The following is a 21,947-nucleotide window of genomic DNA, read 5'->3' as shown; positions in this document are numbered from 1 at the left end:
AAGGCTTCTGTTCCTGATTGTACCACTAATTCTCCGTATAACCCAGGCAAGTTACTAAATCTTGTAGTATTTGCCTCAGAATGAGGATTATTTTGACCCTACTGGACCCTTAAATGTAGTTAAATGGTGTTTTCAAAGTACTTTCCTGACCTCATAGAAAAGAAACGCTACGTCTGCACTGCACACTTATTTCAACATAAGCTATTCCAGAATAGTTATTCCTAAATAGCTTATTTCAAAATAGCACATCTACACTGCAGGGAAGCCTCAAAATTAGTTCGAGGCAGGCTTCCCTAATGTAGATGTACTACCTCGATTTAGAGCCCCAGGAGGCACAGGGGAGGAATATGTAGACGTGCTATCTCAATTTAGAGCCTCAAGAGGAATAACCTAGAATGGCCCTGGTGAGGAGTTATGTCGAAATAGCAGCAGTGGAGCGTCTACACACGCCTTCTTTCGAAATAGTTATTCTGGAATAGGCGTGATTCCTCGTAGAATGAGGTTTACAGATTTCAGAATAAGCCATCCATTATTTCAAAATTATTTCAAAATAACGGAATGGCTGTGTAGACGCTTGCATTGTTATTTTGAAATAATGCTAGTTATCACAAAATAAGAGAGCAGTGTAAACGCCCCCAAACTGAAGAGCAAAGTATTTTATAAACATGCATATGTATACTAGTGTATTGGGGAAGTTTCCTGAGTGCATAATACGGGGCAAAACCCCCTTGCATATGTGTTCACAGTATGGGTATGTCTACACTACAAAGTTAGTTCGAACTAACGGATGTTAGTTCGAACTAACTTTCATAGGCACTACACTAGCGCTCCGCTAATTCGAATTTAATTCGAACTAGCGGAGCGCTTATTTTGAACTAGGAAAACCTCATTTTACGAGGATTAAGCCTAGTTCGAACTAGCTAGTTCGAATTAAGGGGTGTGTAGCCCCTTAATTTGAACTAGTGGGAGGCTAGCCCTCCCCAGCTTTCCCTGGTGGCCACTCTGGCCAACACCAGGGAAACTCGTCTGCCCCCCTCCTGGCCCCGGACCCCTTAAAGGGGCACGGGCTGGCTAGGGTGCCTGTGCCAGGTGCAAACCTGCCAGCACCCAGCCAGCAGACCCTGCACCTGGCACGGCTCGAGCCACCCACCCGATGCCCCCCAACCCTCCCCCTCTTCCTGGGACCAGGCTGGCGGCTCCCGGGAGCTTGCCCGGGACCGCAAGAGGCGGGCACCCGCCTGGGCTAGTGCGGACATCGTGGACCTCGTCCACAACTTCCGCACTAGGCACAGGAAAGTGGCCGGCTAGGGCAGGATAGCTGCCAGCCTGGCCACCCAGGAGCAGGTGTGCATGAAAATCAAGGGGGTCCACTGAGACCCCCGACCCTGAGCCCTGAGCTTACAATGGCCGTCCTGGGTCAGACCAAAGGTCCATCTAGCCCAGTAGCCTGTCTGCCGACAGCGGCCAACCCTAGGGACCCTGGAGGGGATGGACCGAAGACAGTGACCAAGCCATTTGTCTCGTGCCATCCCTCTCCAGCCTTCCACAAACCTTGGGCAGGGACACCACTCCTACCCCCTGGCTAATAGCACTCCATGGACCCAACCTCCATGACTTTATATAACTTCCCTTTAAACTCTGTTCTAGTTCTAGCCTTGACAGCCTCCTGCAGCAAGGAGTTCCACAGGTTGACTCTTTGCTTTGTGAAGAACAACTTTCTGTTACTAGTTTGAAGCCTGCTACCCATTCCTTTCCTTTGGTGTCCTCTAGTCCTTCTATTATGGGAACTAATGAAGAACTTTTCTGTATGCACCCTCTCCACCCAACTCCTGCTTTTAGAGACCTCTATCCTGTCCCCCCTCCGTCTCCACTTTTCTAAGCTGAAAAGTCCCAGTGTCTATAGCCTCTCTTCATATGGGACCTGTTCCCAACCCCTGATCATTTTAGTTGCCCTCCCCTCTCCCAGCCTCTCTCCTCCCCTCTCCCACCTCCTTTTCCCAGTCTCCCCCAGTTTTGTTCAATAAAGACAGATTCCATTTTTGAACACAATTGTCCTTTATTTTGTACATCAAGAAGAGGAGCTAGGGAAGGGTAAGTGGAAGGAGGTGAGGGAGGAATGGGGTACGCGCCCCCGATGGGGAGGACTGGGCTGGCTCTGCGGGCTTTTGGGGTGGAAGCTCTCCTGCAGCCCCCCAATTGCCCCCTCTCCCCAGATGGCAGCCTGCGGCAAGTGCAGCCGGTCTGATGGCCGAGTGCTGTGATGTGCCCAGTGTGGGTACTCCGGGCAACCAAGCCAGGACTGCTTTGCAAGCGGGGCACCCCTGAGAACTGTCTGTCTGGGGTGGGGGTTGGGACCCTTTAAGCGCAGCCCTCGGCTAGCCTGAGACAGCATCTCCACGCTCTAAGTCCTCCTCTGATGCCCTGCTGGCACTGCTTCCGGCCATCCTTAATCCTGGTTCAGGGTCCACTTAATGTGGACATGCTAGTTCGAATTAGCAAAACGCTAATTCGAACTAGTTTTTTAGTCTGGATCCGTTAGTTCGAATTAGCTTAGTTCGAATTAACGAATTCGAACTAAGTAAGTTCGAATTAACGTTGTAGTGTAGACATACCCTATGATATTTCCTTTTTTATACCATCTTGGCTTCTCTCTTGATTGCTGTTGTTTTGGCTGCAAATGATCCAACACCTGTCTGAGCCTAATGGCAAAAGTCCTGTGGCTAACAATAATTACTGATGATGATAAAGACATACCTTAGTTTATATCCACTATTAGAAGCTGATCATGTGCATTTTATGAGCTGCATCCCCAGGATATATATCTGAGGGAAGGCCATCCAAGCTCAGAGTGAAAGATGATGCAGTCAGGCAGGAATGCAGTCATCTGAAGACCTACCAATGATAGATGAGGAAAAAATTCTTCATTCTTCCATAACGAGGTTTTTCTAACGCTTCTCTATGATCCACATAACACATGTCAGAAGCGGAGTTTATGTGGACCAAGACTTGGCAGTTCTTAAAGCCAAGGGATTGGCCATTTAGTGCCGTGAGGAACTGGCAAGGTGCTCATGCGAGCAAGGCAGCCCATGGTTAGGTGATAATTTATGGCCACCTGTAATCTCTAAATAGAAACCATTCAGATTCTCATGTGGGAGGCTAGCAATGACCAGACAAGATGAGTTCAGCCAAACCAGCACTTCATAGAACTTTGCAAAAGACAAATGGCTCTGCTGTTGCGATTGCCAGTCGCTCGGGCTCTTTGGGGGGTAGGAGGGAAAGGGCCTGTATTTAGGTTTCATTTTGTATTTCACTTGCAGACTTGTGGAGATTGGTGACATTTGGGTAATAAAATTGGAAAGTGAGTTTTTACTGCTGCAGGCGGTTTCTAGTTATTTAAAACATAACGGGCCAAATTTGTCTCTGGTGCAACCCTGAGATGCACGTTTGTCTCTGTGTACAACTAATAAACACTGTGAAGTCTTGGATTGGATTTGTGCTTTCCCTACATTCAGGAGTTCTGGGATCTAACGCTGAGGGTGTTCAGGTTTGGAATTTGAGCTTATTCCATTCCCTGCTCTGTGTGTTTGGGTATAGGTCAGTGTTTCTCAAACTGTGGGTCCTGACACCAAGGTTCCCTCTAAGCTGCACAGCAGCACAGCTACCTAATAAGCCTTGTGCAGGGGCTCAGAGCTTCTCAAAGTTCTCCCCTGCCATGCCCAGCAGCATGGACCTGCTATAGCTGGAAGAGAGGCACCCTCCTCCCGCCCAGCCCAGCCTCACCAGAGCCAGAGAGATGCCTCTCATATGACCCAGAGCAGCTGCAGGGAGAGAGGGACTCGGGGGGCAGCCCTCTTTCCCTGGGAGAGCCTGGGCCCCAAACCCCTTAGCTCAAGTGCCTTCCTAGAGCCCACATTCCCAGTCACAACCTTCAACCCCTGAACGCCCCCTCACAGCCCAAACTCCTCATTCCCGGCATCACCGCAGAGCAAGCACCCCCAGCCAGAGCTCTTATCCCCCCCAACCCTGAGCCCCTCCCACGCTTTGAACCTCTTGGCCCCTCCCCCACCACAGATCATCCATGTGCAGAATGAATTTTGTTTGTCACATGCACATCATCTCCAAATTGGTGCACCTAACAAAATTCTTTCTGCACTTACTATGCATAGACATGTGCCCTTTTCCTGTTGCTTGTGGTTCTTTCTCAATGGCAATATCTTACCAACTCAAACATAAACACTATTACAATTTATAATGAGAAGGACGTTCCTGGAGCTGAGACCATTTCCTCACTATACACGTGTATAATACCTAGCACTATAAGGCCCTGATCCTATTGTAGCCCACTAAGTACTTCAGCAACTCAATTAGCCAGTAGGGAAAATTTACCGGTCTTAGAATTCCTTCTGTTTTATCCATTTCTTTTCTGTGGAGCAACTTAATTTTTCAGAATAGAATTCCTTTTATAGACCAGCTAAACAAGTCTGCCCAGAGATGTGAAAATCTCACACTCTGTGCAGCTGAAGTCCCGAAAATCCCACTATTCAATTAAAAAAAAATCAGAAGGAAGAAAGATTTGGGTCATATCCCTGAGTTAAAGTTAGGCGTGGATCCTGTATTTATTTAGAATGGCAGAGATTGCAACCACAGGAGATGGCACAAGGTAAATATGAAGACCATATTTGTACAATCACAAGTTGGAAATACAGCTCACAGCAAGTGTGGGGATGAAAGACCCTGCTTAAAATATGAACGGGGTCAAAATGTGCACATCAGAGAAATTAAAAACATAACTTTTCCAGGAGAAGGGCAATGGCTTGGGGGGAGGGATTGTGAGTTCTTCCTCTGCTGATAACCATTAACAAGACACTTCCCCCTGCAAAGGATAAAACATCTGCTTTTAATATAAGTGAATACTTAGTCTAACCAAAGATGTACTCTCCAAAGTATTATTTCAGGAATAAGATAGAGGTCAAGACTGAATGGAGTAGTCCTGGCAACTATAACTTCAACTGGGTGACACCCTTAGATCAGTCAGTAGAAATACTTGCATCTTTGGATGCAAAGGGCCACATAAGGCAGGGGTGTATTGATACGTGTCTGCACAGTTGTTTATTAGCTCCATCAAAGGCTAGTAACCCCAATGATCAGGGATGCTCCTACCCACTAACTGCCAGAAGCTGGGAGCAGACAATAAGATAGATCCCTCCGTAATTGTCCTAGTCCTTCCGTCTGAAGCATGTAGCACTTGCCACTGTCCAGGCCCGCTGGGGGAAGGGGAAGCAAACGGGACAATTGACCCGGGATCTGGTGATTTAAAGGCGTCTGAGGCTCCCAGCTGCTTCTACTACTGCAGAAGTGGCATCTGTCAGAGCCCTGGGTCCTTTAAATCACTGCTGGAGTGCCAATGCGGCTTCACACACTCAGCACAGCTACGTGGGCTGGGTGGGGGATGGCGCATCGTGGGCTGGGTGGCCCAACCCCACCTCCTCCACTTGAGAGCTTGGCCTCTCCCACACACCTTGTCCCAGGCCTGCAGAAGCTGTCGGAAGACAGTATATTGGACTTTCCTGGACCAGTGGTCTGTCCCATTATGGCCGTTCTTATGTTCTTATTAGTAATTCCCAGTGTTGGGTTACAGTGTTGGAAACTATTAACCCTGGGCATTATTAATTTAGTTATTTAAGCCTTTGAGTGCAGTGCATGTGTCTCATTGACTGCTAGAAAAATGTTCTAGCTACTTTTACAGGCTGCTCTTGTATTCCTGCCATCATACCATCCATATTGTGCTGAGGCGAAATTTCTGACCACCTGTCTGTCATGTGATGGATGTATGTAATGTGCTTTCTTTAAGAATCCTACCCTCAACCTTTTCTTTCATTGTATTAAAACCTTTCGATTTTAGACTCTAAACGATTGGCCCAGCGGGTTCTTTTGGGTAAGATCTGGGGTATAAATTGACCTGGGACTGTGGCTGGTCCTTTGGGACTGGGAGAAATTATTTGGAGTCGGTGAGATTGGGTTGCATAACCTCTTCTCTGTGTAAGGTGTGGTGCTGGTTGAGGCACAGGTAAAGCTGGGGTGTCAAAGGGGTTTGCTTATGAGACTTCTTGCTGGCCAGAGTTGCAGCTGGAGTGCTCGGTGTGACTGGTTTGGTGCCTTATATAGGAGGACCCCCAGCCTTGGGCTGTAAATAGTCCTGGTTCTAAGCAATTCACCCTTGATTGACCCTCTGAGCGGTATCCCCAGACTCCCAGATTGCACTGTCTCTTGGCTTTTACATCCTCTAGGAACAGTCTGTGGCCAGACAGAAGAGACGCCAACAAGTAAACTCTCTTTTGTTCTGATTTTTTTAAGATGATGAGATTTAATGGCTAACACAAGTAATCATCTGAAGCAAACCTATGGTAAATGTTAAAACATATAGTAGGGTCAAGTCTGTGTTTAATGAGCAATCAAGACTGAAGTCTGAAGTCATATGAGCGTTGTCAGAGTGGAAGGCTAAATTATTGAATTATGACTTTGCTCTTGTGTGAATGAGAACTCTAAAATGTGGGGCTCTTTAAAAAGCAAAACCTCACGATTTTGTTTTCCCGTATGTTGCTATGACACTCCGTATCTCCGTAATAAATATACAGCAAATCTAGTGTCAGCACAGGAAGCTTGTGCCCTACAAGATTTACTGTTTCATTCCCATCATCTCTTTAAACCTGCAAAGCTTGGAAAGGGAGCAATTCCTGGATTGTGATTGGACCAGTATACCTAATCTCCTTTCCACTAACAGAGTGAAGGGAGTGATTTATTTAATTTTTTTATTGCCACCTCCTCCCTATGTAAGTCACATTCCAAACTGCAAAGCCCAGAGGGTTCTGTTGTGAGGAATCTTGGCGGTAGAAGGATAGTGTCTCTTTTTGATAGCGGCAGATTGGATGCTAGCTATTCACTCTTGCTTCTCCCTGTAGTAATAACCCGCACTAATATTCTTCACTCAGATCAAAAATTGCTAGCCACATCACGGACACGCAGTAAAATATGTGCTGGTCGTTGTCAGAGGGGGATTGTGATTTTTTGGGTCCCTGGGCACAAAGAACATAGGGGCGCCCACCATGGGGTCCTGCCTCCTGCTCCGCTCTTCCCCTGCCTTGCAGCCCTGCCTGCTGGCCTGGCCAGAAGTCGAGCTGTGGTAAGAGCTGCCCAGGGAAGCTGTAGGGAGCCTTAGACCCTTCACCTGTCCTGGATAAGGGGCCCTGGGAAATGGGGACACCACAGGTCTGGGTCTGCGCTCAGGCACCCCAGCTTCGCTCTCAGGGCAGGTGGAGAGTCAGGGGTTCTCCACAGCTGCCTGGGCTCCCCGTGCAGCTCTTACCACAGCCTGGGGCAGGAGTCTCAAACCCTTGGCCCTTGGGCCATCGCCCACCAGAGCAATTGCGCAATCTGGTCTGGGACTCCTGGTGAGCCGGGGGGAGGGAGGAGCTGTCCATTACCAGCCCCTAAGCCCCACCTCTTCCTGCTGTTGCCCCTACCCCTCCTGCCTATGGTAGCCCATCTCCAAGGCCATGGCTTCAGGGATTACCTGGAAGGGTGCAGCCAGGCTGTCAGTGCTGTGGGGGAGCATGGGTGGGAGCAACCGCTGCAGGCGTGTAATAGCTGAGACATGAGGTTTTTGTTGTTGTTATCCAAACAGTGTTGTCTCTTGGTAAGTGCTGGAGACGGGCAGTCAGGACGCTACTAACTCCCAGTGTTACTTGGCGCTCTGTGCTTGACTGTAGACGATTCACTTAACCTCTGTGTGTTTCACCGTGCCCAAGTGTAAAAGGGGGGGAAGCTGAGGGTCCGGAGGAGGAAATGGGGACAGCTCTGCATGAGAGAGTGAGGAGAAGGCGAGGGTCTGTGCGGGGTTGGGGGGGAGGGAGAACAGTCCCATCTGGGACGAGAGGAGGAGAGAGAATGTGGGGGTGTTGCTCTGTGTGGGAAGGAGAGAGGTTTGTAGGTGGGACAACTCCATAAAGATGGAGGGGGGAGAACGTTCATTCTACAGCTTGCCTGTGTCTGGCGACAGGTGGACAGGAGGAGCGGAGTTGCAGGGCCTCAGGGGGAGGGAGAGTAGGATGACCTGAGGGGCCCCCCATTTGGCTGGGTCCCATATGCTAATCCACCACTGGTTGTTATCCTTTATTTGTGGCTACCGGGGGATTCTTCATTCCCACGCCAGCTCTGACCTGAAATGTGCTGCATAAAATGCGTATCAAACTCTCAGGGAGAAGGATCCAGAACAGATGGGCAGGGACTCAGTTATTATTTGGGATCAGCATGGCCCTCATCTCTAATTACTGAAGAAATAGGGTTAGTGAGTTAAAATACACAGTGATCGTGACCTAATGATTTCCCCTCTGCATACTAGCCTGAAATAAAAGGGCTTTTCATCTGCACAGCACAGATTTACTGTAGTGGGACACAGAGGTTACTCTTCAGAGGAAATGTGATCAACGGGCCATTAAGTTTTGAAAGGGGAGGAAGGTATCGTCTAATCTCAGGCTATTGACAATACATTATCCTGAATCAGTACAGATTCAGGATAACAGTTCCAAAATCATCTGCGTAAACTCAATATATATGTGAACAGTGCATTGGCATAATGTAATGCTCCCTCCTAGGTTTCACAGGAAGTCTTTCATTTCAGCCTTGGCAGATGAGAAACTTCCTAGGAAAGCTAACCCAGCATATAGACTGAATGGTAATTATTTGTATTGTAGGGTTTTTTTCCCAGTTGAAAATAAAATGTTAAAATTAATAACAGTTGAACTTTGGCACCTTCCCACCATGCAAGATTATCAAAACCTTCTGAGCCTATGTCTACACTACACTACACTACACTACACTATGTCTACACTACAGAGTTTTTTCAGAAAAACTAACGTTTTTCTGAAAAAACTTCACTTACGTCCACACTGCAATTGCATTCTTTTGAAAGAAAAAGATCGAAAGAACAGAGGGGTTTTTCTGACACTGGTAAACCTCTTTCTACGAGGAAGAAGCCTTTTTTCGACAGAGCTCTTTTGGAAAAAGGCGTGTGTGGACGGGGAGGAGGGAGTTCTTTCAAAAGACGAAGAAAGAGGAAAAAACACAGGTGCCCTGGTGGCTACTCCGTCCATAGTAATCACAGCTGAAATGCGAGATTGCATCCATTCAGTGCGGAGGCTCTTTTGAAAAAGCAGATTGCTTTTTCGATGTACTTTGGCAGTGTGGACGCTTTTCCGGAAGAAGTTTGTTCGGAAGATCTCTTCGGGAAAAGCTTCTTCCGAAAGAAGCCTGCAATCTAGATATAGCCTGAGATACTTCGGGACGCACACAGTGTGCCATATCCATTCCATGAAAAGAGACTAACGGAGGCCTCTTAGCTGTGTACTGTAGAGTGAGTCATTGTAAGCTGGATCAGCACAAATCAAATAAAGGCTCTGAGAAAGCATGGCTGTGGCGTGCCAAGGGATTTGACACATAGCAAGGTTTAAACTGGTATGGCAGGAAAAACTATTTATACGTTCTAATGAGCTCACACATTCCTCTGGTGACAGTGTTTTTCACATACACTTTGGGACATAATTTAAACACACATGTCATGAAGGGTATAATATTCCTTAAGGAAGTAGTGTTCAGAACTGCCTGGGGAATTTAGACAAGCAGTTCCCATTAGGAATTAGGGAACATGCATGCTCGGTTCCCACTGCAGGGCTTTGAAAATCTTGCCTGGAAACTTTTTTTTTAAAACTTCAGGTTTTTAAAAAAATATTAAATGGGAAAAAGTTTTAGTTGTAGGCACCCAGAATATGCCTATAAAGATAAGACCTCAGCTGTCACATCCACAAAACCCACTTCTGAGCCCACAATGCAGGTATAGATCTATTTCTATCACACTTTAACTATTTTGAATGGGCAGCATGTTTGTGTATGCTGCAGTGTACACGGCACAAAATACTTACGGTCCAGAGGACAGGCAAAGAATTCCAGATGGGAGATAATTTGAACTTAAAAAGAACATTAGGAAAGTTGCAAAGCCCATCACTCAAAAGCTGGAAAATGCCAGCATTAAGATGAATGTTGGCCCCTTTTTGCTTATGTATTATAATAAAGTATTTAATTACTTGACCATGTATTGCTTTTTTCCCCTGCCTCGCTCAGTCCACAAAGCAGACAGACCTCATTTAATGAAAGGCTATTTATATTTTATTTCCCCTTTATTAAGTGGGTTTACCCATCTTATTTACTGCATACCGTGCAAACCCTCCTCTGACAACAATTATTAGTTTCTTCAGGGCGTTGCTATCGTACTCGTGCTATAGTATGTGAGTGTTCGACATGTATTCATGTATTTTCCCCACAGCTCTGTGAGAAGAGGTGGTATCACTCCATTTACTGGTAAGGAACTGAGGCATAAAGAGATTAAGATCACAAGTACAGGAGGCCCCCAGCGTAGGAACGGGTTGTGTTCTAAAAGTTTGTTTGTAAGTCGGTGGTATGGCACTCGGAACGCATTTTCCCATTGAAACAATGTTATAAATGGTGGTTCCCATGCGACCCCATGAAAGCCTGTGTAACCCACAATGTGGCTGAAGTACTGTATATAGGAAAAATAGTAGGAATAGTTTTTCATTTGACTTTGAATACTGGTGCTTGAGGAAAGGCAGGCTTAATTAGAGGAGGAGGAGGATGTAGGTGGAGTACTGGGCATATCTCAGCTGTTCTCCTTCCCCTTTTCCCTTCCCCCGCGGGCTCTGTGCCAGCTCCTGCAACCAGCCCCAACCATACCCCCCCATGGACTCAGCACCTGCTCCGGCAGCCCTCAGTCCCATCCTCAAGCCACTGCCTCTCCCCCCCCCAGGGTAATCTGCTGGTGGCCAATGAGACATTTTACTGATGTTGACAGTGCATAGGCACGGCCCCCTGCAGATCCCATTGGCTAGGAACAGCGAACTGCTGCCACTGGGAGCTGCAGTGGCATGCCTGTGAACAGTCAACATTAGCAAAATGTCTCATGGCTGACTGGCAGATTACTCTGACGGCCTGCAGAACCTCAGGTTGCCCACCACTGACCAAAAGCTGCTAAAAAAAACCCATAAAAATATAAGAATGGCCATACTGGGTCATATCAAAGCTCAGTTTCCCATCTTCTGATGTGCCCCAGAAGGAAGGAACAGGACAGACAATCATCAAATGATCCACCCCTGTTGCTCATTCCCAGCTTGTGACAAACAGAGGCTAGGGACACCATGCTAGCCCATCCTGGTTACTAGCCATTGATGGGCCTCTCCTCCATTAATTTATCTACTTCTTTTTTTGAGCTCTATTTTAGTCTTGGCCTTCACAACATCCTCTGGCAAGGAGTTCCACAGGTTAACTGTGTGTTGTGTGAAGAACTACTTCCTTTAGTTTGTTTTAAACCTGCTGCCTATTAATTTCATTTGGTGACCCCTAGTTTTTGTTTTATGAGAAGGTGGTTAGAATTTATTAACACGGGCAAACCAAAGTATTTTTCCATAGCCTTGTTCTAGAAATGGCTGAAACCTTTTGGCTGAAATTTTCCAAAATAGTTCACATTGTGGAAAACACCCACCATGGAAAATTTCAGTTAATATTTAATTTAAAAGCTCCTGAAAACAAGTGACCCTTAATAATAAGGGTGCTATCACTCTGGTTCATAGTTATTCTGGGGTCATGGAACAACCCATGAATACCAAGTCGGCACAGGTGTTTAGGTGTGTGTTTTTGGAGGCATACAGGTGCATTTTTGAAAAGTTGTCGCAATAAGTATATGGAAGGAGTGAGTGGAGCTGAATTGAACTATTGACCTCTGTTCCTTGAGAATTCTTTGACTCTTCAGTTTTGCCCCAGAATAATGGGTAAGGATCAGAATGCACCAGAAAAGTTCTACTTTCACATGTCTTAGACTTTAAGGAAATAAGAATCTCATTCTACACAATCTCCAACTAGCTTCCACTGCAGACACCACAACATGTCTGTAAGCCAGACAGTTGTTGCTAAATCTGTCCCTAATAGATTTTCTGCAGCCCTTGGTTAACTGTTGGAATTATATAAACTCCTGGGCTTTTCCTGTGTTCTGTCATTCCCTGAGATGCGACTCTGGTTACTATGTAAGCAACACTGGAAGCATAAAGCATTTTTGAAAAACCTCTAGCTTGATCAATTTATGATTATTTCTACTGGTTATTTAACTCTCAAAGAATGCAAAGCTGCTACTCAGTTAAATTACATGAAAGTCTGGTTTTCTTCAGGAATGGTTTTGCCTGGCAGACTTTCCTCACTTAGGTAGGCCCCATGGGAGTGATGTACTCATTAGATGTGGATCTAGGAGCAGCCATTCACTTTTCCTGCAAATTGCTTAAATAATAATAATAATAACAACGGACAAACAAGAATACGGATCCCTTTTTGGAATGAGAGTGATCTTTTAGCACAGGTGTAGGCTCTTTTATTGTTATAATGTTTTCTCTGTGATGCTCTTACCTACAGCATAAACATGCTTACTTCAGGCTGTGCGGTAACTGAACTTTGGGCAGTTATTCTCAGAAGAAAAGGCAAAGCCAGCTTGCTTACACAGGGTGACATGCTGGGGAATGCACAGCATAGTCAGGGAGCTGAGCAGACTGGACATATTCTGCTCGGGAGGGAGAGAGACAAGTGTCTCTGCCCAAGAGCGGTGACTTTGAGAAGCCAGAGACCCGAGTGTGCTCTCGGTGGACCACACATCGAGATATACGTGCAGTTTCCCTGAAGTGTGACAAGGGCACAGGCTGGCATAGGATGCCATAAAAGGGATGTACCGGGGGCTGTGTGTTGACATATGCACAGACCTAGTGTCCCCCTGCACTCAGACCTAAAGAGTCTGTGACAGTGTTTCTAGCCCCCAGGCTGGAATAGCAGCTGCTGGGATAGAAAAGTGGACTGTGCAGCAGCTTTGTACCTCCCCCTGGATTCACGTCCCCAGATGCTCCCCACTTCACTTGCACAGGGTTCAAATACTCCAACTTTGTGCAGGTACAAAGGGTTTCAGTCATGAAGACTGCAGCTTGCTGTGCTTACTCACTTATAAAGGCAGTAAGTGGGTTTGAGCTAGGCTTGGTCTATAAAAACCAAGACATAAAGCCCTGCATTATACTCATTCAAAATTTCAACAGCTCAGGAGAAAAGTCTGGAATGCCGTTTGGAGTTAGCATCCGTTTTGGTCCGTGGCAATCATTTTGCCTTGCGCGGTGGCTGTGTTACGGCAGGTCGAGCTGCAGGAGTTGCCGAGTGCCTCCGATGCAGGCACATTTCTCAGACAGCGGATACACAAAAGGTAGTGCGGATGAGAGGCCTGCGATGTTAAATCCGGTGTGAAGAATTTCATGGGGCTGGCCTAAGACCATAGGCTCCCTCGACATACCAATACTATGAGTCTTTCTTTTGCAGCCAGCCATTGACGCCTCATGCCACTCTGGCTATGCTCCATCACACAACATGTACACTATAGACTCATTTCCCGAAAGAGAAGTAAACCTGGATACTCAGCCGCAAAGCGAGTGTGCACTGTAATCAAGGCGAGGGGTTTGTGCCAGGGTCAATGCTTTCAGTCTCTGCAGAGGTGCTAGCTCCTAGTACCCATTATGTTTTCCTTCTCCCTTCTTTGCATTATAAAAAGCCCAGATATTTGTATTCATTTGCAAAGTGGATTGGAAATGTAGGTGTGTATACAGCAATCCAGAAGTGTAGCAGGGTCAGACTCACTGCTGTGGCGCCTCCTGCTGGTCACTCTGGGAATCAGCTCTGTCCTCAGCAGGGTGCCCCTCCTGGCCAGTGTCTTACCGGTTGTCACTCTGAGCTCTTTCCATCCTTTGGCTCTGGACCTGTGCTGCTCCCAGGACCAAGGCATCCTCTTCAGGACACTGTACGCCGGGGTGCATCTACACAGCACCCAAAACTCGAAATGGGATACGAAATTTGCGCTACGCAAATTGTGTAGCTTATTTCGAGTCTACTTCGAAATCGCTTATTTTGTCATTTGGTGCTGCCTACACTGCGCTAAGTTTCGAAATACAGTGCTGTTTCGAGCCATCCCTTTCTCCTCATAGAATGAGGCTTACCGGGGTGATGAAATAGCGCATCCACTATCTTTCGAAATAGTGGACGCGTTCAAAAGATGCGGGGTAGCTATTTCAGGACACCTCTGATATCCCAAAATAACTTCGCTGCGTAGACAGTGTTCACTACTCCGGTCTTTCTCCCCCTCCCGGGGTAACAGCAGTCCTCAAGTCTTGCCCTCTGCCCCCTGGCCAGCTGCAGCCTCAGTCTAGCTCTCACCTCAGGGGCCAGCCACAATCAGTACAGGCCATTCTTCAGTGTGGCTAGGTGTGGTGCAAGGGGGAAAGGTGGAACCAAGGACTGCCCACTACTCTGGGTCCGGACTCAGGGATCCTCTGGCGGCAGCCTTGTCCTGCCCTCCTCCTCCTCTCCCTTCTACTGCCTCTTGCTCCCTGAACCACTTTCCCATGACCCCTTGCACCTTCTTGGCCCTTGTGTCAAGGCCACATCCTGGCAAGTATCAGGATGGCCTCTCTCCTGAGCCTGCCCAGCACTGCTTTACCCAGGGTGCTTTCTCTCAGAGAACCAGTCCTGCACCCTCCCCGGTCAGGATCCAACTGCCCACTGCTCTACTGAGTAGCTTCTTATACACCAGGCTGCTCCAGCAAGCTGCCTTCTGAATGGCTTCTAACAAGACTCTTGCTGATTGGCTGGGGTTCTGCACAGTCTCCCTCCAGCCTGCTTTAATCCCTTCTGGCCAGAGTGGGGTAGCCACCCCATTTCAAGAAGATTTCTTTACATACCTTGTCTTCAGGATTTGGCCCTTTATTAAGTTCTTATTCAGGCAAAAATCTGAGGCCTGTGGGAGTCAAAAATTGAAATCAGTGGAGTTTTCAAAAATGGGATTCAGAATTTGTAAGTGGGACTCTTGCTTGGCCATACATCATGTAACCGCAGGATAGCTTGAACGTGTGTTCAGGTTCAACAGCTGCTTCTCCTGAGGTCAGAATAAATCACAGGACTATTGAGTATAACCCTCAGGCCCAGAGAATTACCTGGGTAAGTTGCTTGCATCCACCAATCAATACTGGATACTCACGTTACAGTTGCATTTGACTGCCATCTAGAAAATGTGGATCTGACTCTCTCTCTCTGAGGCGCTCCCGAATTCATAGGTAGGCCACTTTCATTGAGACTCAGATCCAGGTTCTGATTTTGAAGCTTGCCCACACAATTCCAAGGTCCTTGGTTCTAGAGTTTTGATGTGGACCTAACCCTAACAATAACGGAGATTCCCAGCGAGAGGGTAGGAATAGCAGTGAGAGCTTGAGGGAGCAGGAGTACTTGAAGGTCCTGAGACCATTTGAAATGGCTCTGAGAATAGAAAGCAAAGCAGACTGTAAAGCGATGCAAAAAACTCTCAGTTCACAGCTGAAGCGTGTGGGCACTTTAAACCCCAAGACCTGCGGACGTTTCTAGTTTACTCCGGGGAACAAAATTTCTCATGGTTTGAAGGTGCAAATTCTGGGAAAGGAGTGTCAGTGCTACAGTGCTGGATGTAAATGACCAGGAGGCACATTCTACTGGATATTATATTGCCTCTGGTATAAAAATAAGACTTACGCGATTCATTGCCAGAACTGCATAGGGAGGGAACTTGCATAGCGCCTGACTGAATACTGCCAGGATCTAGCTGGAGCTTCCCATTCTGGAACAACAAATTCGCACACATATAGTTTGAAATTAAGAAAAACATTATCCTGGCCTGCCAAACTCCAGAACACAGCAAAATGTTCTGTCTACAGATGTAAATCCCTGCTTGCAGTATTGATATGCCTAGAGCTTTGTACAAAGAGTTAAGTTATTGTATATTTTAGTTTTTTAATTGACTCCATATCTGCTGGCAGCAGAATAGACATTGATCTGTTTTTTTCCTTGCTTTAGTTAGGAAAATACAGCACATAGTGTTTACTCTGCCTCCATACAGCATTACTTTGTAGGGTGAAAGTGAGGGCAAGACCACAGTGAAGAATTCCCTCATTGTCAATTTTAAAGGCTTCATAATAAATGGTACTTTTTTTGGACTGGAATCTGAAATGTTTTCTCGACAGTGTTTTGCTTAACTTTTTGTACTCGGATGGGATTTTATAAAAGCTTTTAACTTTGTCCTGTTGATCATTTATACATTTCCTCCTGGGCACCAATTGCCTGGGGGACGTTGAATCTGATTTCTATTAAGGCTGAGTTTTAAAGATTAAATTGGTACATGATTGTTAATTAAAATATGCCTTTTATGTGACGAGGCATAAATCTGCCTATGGGTGCCAATGGCAAAACTCCCATTTCAGTGGGAATAAGATCAGGACCCATCCCCTCAATTCTGCAACCCTTACTTAATCAGAACTCCCATTGAATTCAGTAGGGGTTTTTGACTGAGGAAAGGACTGCAGGGTTAGGCCCAGTTCAATCACATGTGCTGTAAGAACAAAAAGCAATGGATATCTGGAGCTGACGTTTTTCAGGTCTGTAAGTGTAAATAACCACTGAAGTCAACTCAATCACACTGCGTTCAGATCGGAATCAGGCCCATAAACTTTATGGTGCATAATTCCTGATGAATAACTGTGTTGGATCACCTTAATTTAAAGCTGGGCTCTGCTAGTGAAAGTGTACTGAATGTTAATTGCTCAATAACCGGATGGGTTTGTGTTTTGCAATGGTTATGGCCTGCAAACATGGAAGTTACACACTGATGTGTGATTTTCCATGTCCACTTAAATTTAGGATTCTTATGCCTCTTGTAGTTTATTAATCTCTCCAGGGCCACAACTTCTCAGAATACCTAAATAGACCTTTCTCTGAAAACCATCCAGACTCTGTTTATTGTGACAATTTTTATTTCGGTCAGTGTTTCTGTAGTCTACGGTCTCTGTGTTTACTGCAGGCTGCTCCGGGTAAACATTTCCTTCATGTATATCATGCTTGAACAGGCTTCAGCAGATGCACGCTAAAATGCCGCTTTTGGTGTTGCTGGTTGTACGTTGTGTGTGTTAGGAGTTACTCGCTGATGAAGATTCCACTGCGCATATGAGCACTATCCGCCCTTTTGAAGGCTGAAGCTATAACACAAGAAGAAGGTTTTATTCTTAAAGAAAGATTACAAATGAAAGCACTGATTGGCTTTTAGGTAAAGCCAGTTCTGAGGTTATAGGCCTTCTTGAAATGACCCCAAATGATAATGCATGTTTCCTTCACTTCTCTTGAAGTTTTCACATTTCCCTTGAAAAAGAAACCATGCAACCCTTAATAGAAATGCAAGCCACCCACAGTGTTTAATGACACAACTGCGGAATCGTTGGGGTCATTTTTTATGCATACAGCAGACTAACTCAGAGCTGCAGTACTTCTTTTGCTTGTTTGGCTGAGAGCTACCTTGGAGATCTGCATTATCATCTCAGTGCCACAGACAGCACCATGCAGAATACCAGTGGCAATCCTGTACATTAATCGAGGTAGAACTTTTAATCTGTACATTCAGCTGTTACATAAAACTAATTCATATTTTACCTAAAAAAGCAAAATCAGCTGAGCTGCTCACTGTATTTATCACTCGGATCTGTGGGGTACCCCAAAACAGCTGTGATTGGAGCTCATCCTTATTTGTGTGTTTCGTTAATAAAAATATAGTCAAAGCTAGAGGAGAACTTTTTTGCTATGGAAGGATATATATGAAGATTCTGAGACTTTGGTTCCCTGCCATGTTTTGAGTTTGTCCTTTGTGGATTGGTTACAGGCAACACAATGTTTTCTAATAAGCCTATTATGTCCATTTCCAGCGTACAATTTGCTAATCTGAGGCCACGTCTACACTATGCCTAACTCCCCTCGCCCGCTTCTCCGTGGATCATGGGGTACGTCTAGACTACATCCCTCTTTTGACAGAGGGATGAAAATTAGACACTTCAAAATTGCAAACGAAGCTGGGATTTGAATTTCCCATGCTTCATTTGCATAATTGCATCATGGCGCCCTTTCGAAAAAGCGCTATTTTGAAAGTGAAACCTATCTCATAGAGCTGGAAGGAACCTTGAGAGGTCATTGAGTCCAGTTCCCTGCCCTCATGGCAGGACCAAGTACCATCCCTGATAGATTTGCCCCAGATCCCTAAATGGCCCCCCTCAAAGATTGAACTCACAATCTTGGGTTTAGTAAGTCAATGCTCAAACCACTGAGCTATTCCTCCCCCTATGTGGTAAGGTTGGTGGCTGATGAGTGCCCATTGACTCTGCCTACTCCTCTCATCCTGGTGGAGTAACGAAGTAAATGGGAGAGGAGTTGGAGATCAGTTTAAACACGATAAATAGTGTTGCTGAAGCATTGATCCACTGTGTAGTGGAAACGAGCCCCTAGTAGATTAGCAGGAACCTTTTGAGCACCAAACTCTAACCTTGCTTATGACATAACAATTAAATCTGACCATGGGAAAACCAGGTTTCTTTTAAGCTCAGAATTACAGAGATAATATAGAAAATAATTAGTCTAAACTTTAAGGTTTGTGCTAGTGACTAGCTTTGAGTGGAGGATCAAGACAGAGAAAAAGACTTTTTTCTGATTATGCATCCCTCACCCATGGTTTACTATACGCTTTTCTTCCTCCCATTAAAGCTGTTTCCCCCCCCCCCCTTCAGTGGAAGTGAGTTTGCACATAAAAAACTATTGAAACACAGTGCCTTAGAGTAAAAATGCATCTAGTGGAAGAGAATGAATGAAAAGCAAAATCAGTTAAAATTCCATTTTATTAATATTAGGGCTGTCATGCGATTAACTCTAAAATTAATCACAATTTAAACAATTAATCACAATGAATTGCAGTTTCAATCACACTGTTGAACAATAGAATACCAATTGATTACAAATATTTGCACTGTAAAAATAATTAAAAAATAGAACTGTAGTGCAATCTCTTTATTTTGAAAGTAGAACTTAAAAATAAAGATTTTTTTTGGTATGTAACTGTTTTGTTCTTGTGTGCAATGTAAAACTTTAGTGCCTACAAGTCCACTCAGTCTTACTTCTTGTTCAGCCAATTGCTAAGATAAAGAAGGCCTTTTTTTAAAAATTTACGGGTGATAATGCTGCCAGCTTCTTATTTACAATGTCACCAGAAAGTGAGAACAAGAGTTCACATGGGACTTTTGTAGCTGGCATTGAAAGGAATTTACATGCTAGATGTGTTAAACAGTCTAATGCTCTTTCATGCTTTGGCCATCATTCCAGAGGACATGCATCCATGCTGATGATAGTCATTAATATATTTAATATAATATATTTAATGTTACAGTAGTCTCAAATGGTGACTCGGCACACTTTTGTTTTAGAACACTTTCACTGCAGATGACAAAACACAAAGAAGGAACCGATGTGAGATCTCTAAAGAAAGCTACAGCACTTGACCCCAGAATTAAAAATCTGAAGTGTCTTTCAAAATTTGAAAGTGTAACCACTCTGAACAGAACATAAGAATGGCCATACTAGGTCAGACCAAAGATCCATCTAGCCCAGAATGATCCATCTGGCAACAAGAATGATTAAAGGTCTAGAGAACATGACCTGTGAAGGAAGGCTGCAAGAATTGGGTTTGTTTAGTTTAGAAAAGAGAAGACTGAGGGGGGACATGATAGCAGTTTTCAGGTATCAAAAAGGGTGTCAGGAGGAGGAGGGAGAAAACTTGTTCATCTTGGCCTCTGAGGATAAAACAAGAAGCAATGGGCTTAAACTGCAGCAAGGGAGGTTTAGGTTGGACATTAGGGAAAAGTTCCTAACTGTCAGGGTAGTCACACACTGGAATAAATTGCCCAGGGAGATTGTGGAATCCCCATCTCTGGAGATATTTAAGAGGAGGTTAGATAAATGTCTATCAGGGATGGTCTAGACAGTATTTGGTCCTGCCATGAGGGCAGGGGACTGAACTCCATGACCTCTCGAGGTCCCTTCCAGTCCTAGTATTCTATGATTCTATGATTGTCTCACAACTATGTTCACCAAGGGACTTGCCAGACAGGTCAGTTTGTGCTATTAGTGCTGATACGTCCTTTGGTAAACACGTGCAATGGTGGTTTTGAGGCATTTCATCAAGATGTGTGTTGAGACATCTAGCGGTTTTTTAAACAGTCTCCTTTATCTTGTATAGCACAAATGAACAATGTGTCATCTCTGGACTGCCTTTGGGAACACTGTCTCTCATTGGGGTTAGGCATTTACCACAGGAAATGGAATTGATACTTGCCCTTGGAAAAGTTTATCCAGTTGATATATGTTTTTTGTTACCTCATCGCCTGTCCCTTTACAAGATGTCCAATCAGGATGTGGGTTACACATTTCCCACAAAGCTTTGTTACATGCTAGATATTAAACGAACAAATGCACTTTTTATGTAATAGTTAGGGACATCTGCTGTAATTCTTGGACTGGGAAATAAGCTGTCCGGAATCTTTTCAATGCAGATGACAGTGGTTTAGTTACAAGTATTATTGTTATTTTTTTTTGCCAAATAACCAAATTAACATTGAGTAGTTTGGCTCAGTGCTGAAAAAAATCACTTTTTGGAAGCCAATGAGGGATTTTTTTTAAAGCTCTGGCATTAGTTGCAAGGGCCTCAAAATTGGAAGAAATAAATTTGGATGCTCTTCAAAGAGCACTTTGCTGTGGTTCTGCTGTTTTTAACTTTTTACCTTGCTGTTCTTTCTCCCTGCCTCTTCCCTCAGGAACACAAGGTAAATTATTAATATTTTCTCCCTCTTTCTTTTTAAATCTGCCTTGGCTAGACTCCTCCAAAGTTGAAATATTTACCAAAAGGAAAATTGCAAGGGAATGCAGGGGAAAAAGGAGAAGTTAGAAGTAAAACACAGACACTTGTCAGTCCGGGTCAGTGACTTGGTTGGGGATGGAGGTTGAGTTGTTTGTGGAACCTAATGAGATTTAGGATTGGTTACCGATATCAGTGGGAAAAAGTTGAATTCTCTGCACTTGACATACTTTGTCAGGGGAACATTCATCTTGCTTTTTGTTTGTATTATGCTAGGGTCTTAGAGGTTGTGGTCTTCATTAGAAACCCTGTTGTGTTAGTTGCTGAAAATAGTAAGAGACAGTCTAAAGAGACAAAAGGTGGGAAGAAAAACAGAAAGGAGTGAAGTACCTGGCCCAAAGTCATATGGGCAGCGGCAGGTCTGGGAATGGATCCCAGCTCTTCTTTCTTCCTGCCCTATCTGCTGGACTGCACTGCGTCTGCTAGGCTATTATTACCAAATAGGAAAACTGTGTTTAAGGGCATGGAAAGACCTTGTATTATAGAATCACAGAACTGGAAGCGACCTCGAGAGATCATCGAGTCCAGTCCCCTGCCCTAATGGCAGGACCAAGCACTGTCTAGATCAGAGGTGACCAACCCATTGTAAGCAAAGAGCAAAAAAAAAAAAAAAAAAAAAAAAGACTGCCCCTTTAAGAAACGCAATTAAAGACTTTTTGGCCACATCAGGCTCCCGCTGGCCACCACCATCTTTAAGACGCCATTTTGAATGGGCGCGCTGGATGGCACAGGGAGCCAGTGAGCACAGGGAGCCGGGAGGTGGGGACCGTTTTCAGGGGCAGCTTTGCGAGCTGCACTTTCGAGGAGAGGGGGGAAAGCCGCATGTGTCTTGTGAGCTGCAGGTTGGTCATGGCTGGTCTAGATCACCCTTGACAGGTTTCTGTCCAATCTGCTCTTAAATATCTTCAGTGATGGAGATTCCATAACCCACTAGGTAATTTATTCCAGTGTTTAACTACCCTGGTAGTTAGTTAGTTTTTCCTAACGTCAAACCTCAACCTCCCTTGCTGCA

The sequence above is a fragment of the Pelodiscus sinensis genome, chromosome 14, assembly GCF_049634645.1.
Source record: "Pelodiscus sinensis isolate JC-2024 chromosome 14, ASM4963464v1, whole genome shotgun sequence".
NCBI lineage: Eukaryota > Metazoa > Chordata > Testudines > Trionychidae > Pelodiscus > Pelodiscus sinensis.
Note: the sequence above shows the minus strand (reverse complement) of the source record.